Raw genomic sequence first — 6,533 nt, forward strand, 5'->3', positions numbered from 1 at the left:
CGCGCCAACTTTCTACTGATAGCAGGACTTCTGACAAGTCAACCATGCTGCCTTCTCTTGCGCGCCAACCCTTACCAATGCGGCAGCGCTTACCGGCGCGCCAGCCGCAAGGATATGTGCGCACGCTCGTGAATCCTCTCCTAGGGATGCACGCCAACATTCTCCCGCGCGCCCCGTATGAATCCACTGTGCGCCCGCACGCTAGGGAACTTTCTCCTGCGCGCACGTGCACTACAGCTGGCACAAACGTGCGAAAACACTCCGCGCACCCGTTTACGCATTCACCTAGATGTTCTCGCCGAAGAGACAGGTGATATAGGAAGAGACATCATCGTTCTCGCTTTTCCTCGCCTTGTCTCGCCTCGAGACTATATGCGCTCTTGGCACAAACCTAAGAAGAATGCTCCCTCTCGTCATCGTTCTGGCTCGCTGTCGTCTTTGTCTTGCGAGGGATCATCTAAGAAGTCGGGAGCACCGCTAAGGGCAAAGCACGTTCTGACCTCGAACCCTCTTCGTATAATAGTTTGAGGGTCTCCGTTCGCTCTAAAAAAGTCAGATGGAGCGCTTCTCCTCGCTTTCACTCCTTATCTTCAGAGAAGATCTCTCTCGCCTTCGAATTCTCGATCTCTGACCCTTTGGGGTCTCGTGGCAAGGAAACTTCGGTTTCCTGGTGCGCTATCCCTTCATTTTCTCGCAACTCAAGTTGCTGAAATATCGGGCTCTCGGGCATTTAGTCTCACTGGCACTTCAGTGCCTCGTGACAAAGAAAACTTCTGTTTCCCGTTGCTCTGGCCCTTCGGGTTCTCGTAACACAACCTCTAGGGGCACACACGATCACATTGAACCTTCTGGTTCTCGTGAAACAAGTCACCAAGAGTTTTACTCTTATGACAGAGAGTCTTCGGACTCTTGTCGCACGGAGTGTTCGCGTACGTTCAACCAACACTGCGCCCTTGACCATCAAGAGATTTACTCTTATGGCAGAGTCTTCAGACTCCTGTCACGCAAGGTGTTCGCACGCAATTAGTGCTTCACACGCAAATCTCCGGTCATATACTCGCGGCGTCAATCCCTCGCTCTCGTGTTTCAGACAGGACAAACTCCCGAGTTCCTTTGCTCCCTAATGAGTTAAGGATTACGAGTCTCTTGGAAAAAGGTGCAGGGGTTCGGCCCTTCTCTTGAGAGCAGGAGGGAAAGGGGAAATGTGATAGAGAGGCTGAAAGAAAACACCCAGATAGCAGCGACATAGAACACAATGCCGAGGGCTTCGGCCGCTCTTCGTTACCCTGCGCTTCATGTGGCAGCTCATGAGCTGCCCATGTTACGAGGTAGCACTCGTTAACCTGCAACTTAATCAACTTGTTGGGAAACATAGATTACTGCCTGGAGGTTCGCCTCCAGGCGTTAGAGAACCTCCTCTTACGAGGGAGTAATAACCTTCCTCGGAATTGGGCTGCGTGAGAGAACCACCCCCCTTCTGAGGGAAAGCTTCCCCACTTCAGCCATTCAGCAACCTTTCCTCCTTCGTGAAGAGTTGCGAACAGATCAATGAGTTTTACCTCTGCTATTTCGTCCCCGAAGACTGTGCTTTCTCCCCTTGAGCTGGGGAAAAAGCAAGTCTAAGGCTTGTTCCTCCTTCGGGGGAACTTCTCCCTCATTCGCGAGAGATTATTACGCCTACACTTTTTTCCCATAAGAGCTGGGAGAAAGCTTGGCTCAGGCGGATGTCCTCCTTCAGGAGGACTTCTCTCTCATTCACGAGAAGGAGATTATTACGTCGACGTTTTTTCCATAAAACTGGGAGAAAACTTGCCTTATGCGATGTCCTCCTCTAGGAGAACTTCTCTCTTGTTCGCAAGAGAGAGATTATTACGCCTATGCTTTTTTCCCATAGAACTGGGAGAAAGCTTGTCTTAGGCGATGTCCTCCTTTGGGAGAACTTCTCTCTCGTTCGCGAGAGAGATTATTACGCCTATGCTTTTTCCCATGGAACTGGGAGAAAGCTTGTCGTAGGCGATGTCCTCCTTCAGGAGGACTTCTCTCTCGTTCATGAGAGGGAGATTATCACGCCTACGTTTTTCCCATAGAACTGGGAGAAAACTTTTCTTGGGCGATTTCCTCCTTCGGGAGAACTTCTCTCTCGTTCGCGAGAGAGATTATTATGCCTCTGCTTTTTTCCCATAGAACTGGGAGAAAGCTTGTCTTAGGCGATGTCCTCCTTTGGGAGGACTTCTCCCTCGTTCGCGAGAGAGAAATTATTACGCCTACACTTTTTCCCATAGAGCGGGGAGAAATCTTGCCTTAGGCAATATCCTCCTTCGGAAGGACTTCTCCCTCGTTTGCGAGAGAGAGATTATTACGCCTACGTTTTTCCCCATAAAGCAGGGAGAATGCTTGTTTTAGGCGATCTCCATCGGGAGAACCTTCCTCCCATTCACGAGAGAAAACTTGTAGGAGTTTGTTGATCCACGCTCCTCCCCCTTACGCTTTAGGTTCTCCAGGGGCGAAGCGAGAGCCTTGTCTTAAGCGACGTTCTCCTTCGGGAGAACAAATCTACCTAGCGGTGAGGTTATCTTCATCCCTGACGTTCTCCCCCTCGTGCTGTAAGGAGACGTCTTTTTGAACCTACTGGTTCTCCCCACGTTGACCCCTCGGGGTCTCGTGACGATCACCCTTTCGGCGGGCGTGATCGGAAGCCTTTGAACTCTCGTCATGTTGGTCCTACGGGTTCTCATGACCTTAGGAGTCCTTCAGGCCTCTGTCGCGCTGGACTTTCGAGTTCACACGACTTGGAACCTTCGAGTTTCAGTTACACTGAGTCGTCGGGCTCTCGTAACAATTAGCACAGTGTCCGCGCATGCACGCAATTAGCGCTATACGCGCGACCATCGTCATTAAGAGTTTTACTCTTATGACAGAGAGTCTTCCAACTCGTGTCAACGGTCTTCGCCATTACCTCCAGACACTCCAACTTATACTGTTTTTCCCCTTTCAATAAGAAAGATACGAAGGGTAAGACATAAAGTTTGTCTGCTACTCGCGTCTCCCCTTTTACCTGTAATAACACGCGAGGAATTAGCGCAGCCTGAGAATTCCTCGGGAGAGCTGCCATCGAGGGACTTAGAATCCTCCTATTTAAGGACTCTAAGAACTCTTAATGTGTAATATCTCATGTCTTAGCGATTTGCATCTGTCTCCTTGACCTCTTCACGCTCCAGCCTTAGACAGGCTATGTCGTCCACCCCAAACCCTAAGACCAGAATTGATCTTCTGGTGTGGCCCGATTGGTAACGTCTCTGACTGGTGTTTGACAGTCTGGGGTTCGAGTCCCGCTCAAACTCGTTAGTGCCTGCAACCTTACCATCTTTGTTAGCTATGGCTGGGGGAGCCTATAGATCTGTCTGCTGAGTCATCAGCAGCCACTGCCTGGCCTTCCCTGGTCCTAGCTGGAATGGAGAGGAGGCTTGGTCGTTGACCATATAATAAATGGTCAGTCTCTAGGGCATTGTCCAAACTGCTAGTGCAATGTCACTGTCTCTTGCCTCTGCCATTCTTGAGCAACCTTTAAACCTGGTTTGTTCGCCGAGATCAGACGTGTCACCCCTTCTCCTCTGATCTTGGATCCCCTCACGGCGAGGCTCACACCGAGCTAATCCTCGAAGAGACAGACTACTTTTCCAGGCTCTTCTCAGTCACAGAAGCCTCGGCAATGGAAGCGACATCAATGTCCCTTCTGGCTTGACACGTGGTCTGATACAGTCGGCTACCTCGCGAGCCACGAGGACTTGTCAAACCAAGACTCCAGGCAGTCCCTACAGGAAGTCCTAACTGCTGTGGCCAAGACAATGGACTTCTTAACTGCTACAACAGCGACCATGTGGTGCAATTGGGTTCTCAAAAGGAAGGAATCAGTAGTTTCCAGACTTCCTTTTGTACCTCAGTGAGGAAAAGCTCCTCTCGGTCTCGGCGATTAAGGGCTATCGCTCAGCCTTGAGCCTCATCTGTAGACTGAGACGGGGTTGACCTCTCCGCCTCAGAAGACATCACCTTCGTTGATTCGGGGTTTTGAGTGATCTTGCCCCCCTGTTGAGATAAGACCATCACCATGAGATGTGTCTTACGTTCCCTGAAGGGTCTGCCCTATGAGCCCTTAAGGGCCTCATCAGGCTACTTTCTGAACCTTAAGACCGTCTTCCTCGTACCTTCCTCGGCTAAAAGGGTCAGTGAGCTACATGGTTTGTCTTACGTCATCACCCATTCTAAGGGATGGGTGTCTCGCAACTTCGTACCGGGCTTGGTGGCTAGACATAATCCTTCATCTACCGATGAGAGATTTCGAGAATTTCAGTTTTCCACCACCCTTAAAAGGTAACACAGGATACAGACCAGTCGTTATTATGCCCAGTCAGGGCGCTAAAGAAATATCTGAAGTGCACCAGACCTTTCAGACCACGTCTCCGTCATCTCCTCCTTAGTACCAACAAGGTAAAGAAGAGAACCTCTTGCAACACCATCCCTTTCTGGCTCAAGAAAGTTATTGCGAGGTCTTTCCACGGAGACCCAGAGGCAGCGCAACCCAGAGCCCATCAAGTTAGGGGAGTGGCTGCCTCACTGGCGTTTAGGAGAAATTTCTCAGTCTCCCAAGTCTTAACCCTTTTAACCCCAGGCTTTTTGGAAATTTCCAACCCTTAACCCCCAGGGGGTTATTTTTTTCCCAGCACATTTTGCTGTATATTTTTTTTTTAAATTGCTCTAACAGCCTTAATTTTTGTCATAGAGAGGTCAGGTTGGTCTCATTCTCTTGGAAAAAAGCCTGAATTTTTTCAAAAATTATAAAAAATATGAAAAAAAAATTTTTATAGCATTTTTTTGCAAGGACGTACCGGTACGCCCATGGGGGTAAAGGGATGGGTTTTGTGAAACGTACCAGTACGTCCTTTGGGGGTAAAAGGGTTAAGTGCTGGGGTTTGGAAACGCCAATCTACATTCACCGCTCACTATTTGAGCGACATGACACATAGGTCTCTAGACACCATTTCTATAGGGCCTATTGTGACAGGTCAACAGTAACCATTGGCTGAGGATACTGGGTTACTCTAGGTTTTAAGAAGGACATCCATCTATCTTCTTCGTCTCGTTCTCCCTCCCATTTGGGGATCCTAGTCTGTATCCAGTTTCAGCTGGACTCGCCAATGGAAATAAGGTATGATAATCATCTGATTCCTCTCACAGAGTATAAGTTTTACTTGTGGTCACGAGGTTTCCCCTTTGCAAGGTTGGGAAAATCCCAAGTTTGAAGGGGTCCGAATCGAATGTTCTTGACCCACTTCATCCTGAAACATTGTTTCCTCGAAGCTACAAACCTTCAGTCGTGCTGAGATTATGGGGATCTACAAAGAAAGAAGATTAACGGAAGATTGTTGCTTAAAAAAAGTCTAGTCTGAGGACAATCTTCCCTAGGAATAGGGAACTCCTTGGCAAGGTTGCCATTTCGTGGAATTTCGTCTGGTACTGTAGAAATATTGTGACCTCTAGCAACTGACTGTAGAATTTTTTCTACATCCACAGTCCTTCACTTGAAGCATGAATCAGTGCATGAATAGGAAGAAAAATATGAAAAAAATTATGGTAAAATATGTTGATTTATGTAAATTCATCAAAATAATGCTAAATACTTGAAATCAGTGTAACTTTAGGTTTTAATATGACGTGGATAATTCCAAGTCATTTAGAATAAAGATCTACATTTGAAATAAAGCTTATTTCCCCTTGCCAGGAGTTTACTTTTTTAATAAAGTATTTTATTTAAATACTGTAGGGTTTCATTATCCTATAGGATACTAATACAACAAAATAATGTGTAACACTACAAGGTGAGAAGTGATAACGTAGCAGAGCCAACGAGGGAACTTAATTCCTCATCTGTTTTGATGGTTAAAGGAGTATCGGTCTAACCCACGTAGTTGATAATAGGTCTTTGAGGTTACCAACATCCACTTTTTACAAGTTGGTAAGTATTAATCGGTGATAGTAAAATGCGGTCTGTTTTTAACGTGTTCATAGTGCTCATGAAACATAACAAAAGTGGGTATAACTACTACAGATTGAAAACGAAATAATTTTTTTCCTTTAGTGTTATGTCGAATAACCGGAAGCTGAGAGGTGAGTGGCTCGGATAGAGGGATTTTCAGCCTTGGTTGTTCAGAGTGGATGGTGACGACACCAAGGCATTTTGTAATAAATGTCAGAAAACATTTGATGCTGGACTAACCACAATAAAGAGGCACATGGTAAGTACTGTGTATACAGTATATATATATATATATATATATATATATATATATATATATATATATATATATATATATATATATATATATAAATATATATAGTATCGTATATTATGTTGCGTGGAATCCAAATTCCCTTAAAAATCATAATGAGTGACGGTATTGTAAAGTTATGGACTGTTACCCAGGAGAAGGCACAGTTAACTCAACATTAGGTATTTTTTTTATAATAGAACTATTGCA

General features: G+C 46.3%; 1 long non-coding RNA gene across 2 annotated transcripts in view; it reads left to right on the top strand.

Moving 5' to 3' along the window:
* LOC137645045 (uncharacterized) overlaps nucleotides 1-6,533 on the top strand; it is a 109,252-nt gene that overhangs the window by 58,109 nt on the left and 44,610 nt on the right. The window lies entirely within an intron of this gene.

The sequence above is a fragment of the Palaemon carinicauda genome, chromosome 8 (genome assembly GCF_036898095.1).
Source record: "Palaemon carinicauda isolate YSFRI2023 chromosome 8, ASM3689809v2, whole genome shotgun sequence".
NCBI lineage: Eukaryota > Metazoa > Arthropoda > Malacostraca > Decapoda > Palaemonidae > Palaemon > Palaemon carinicauda.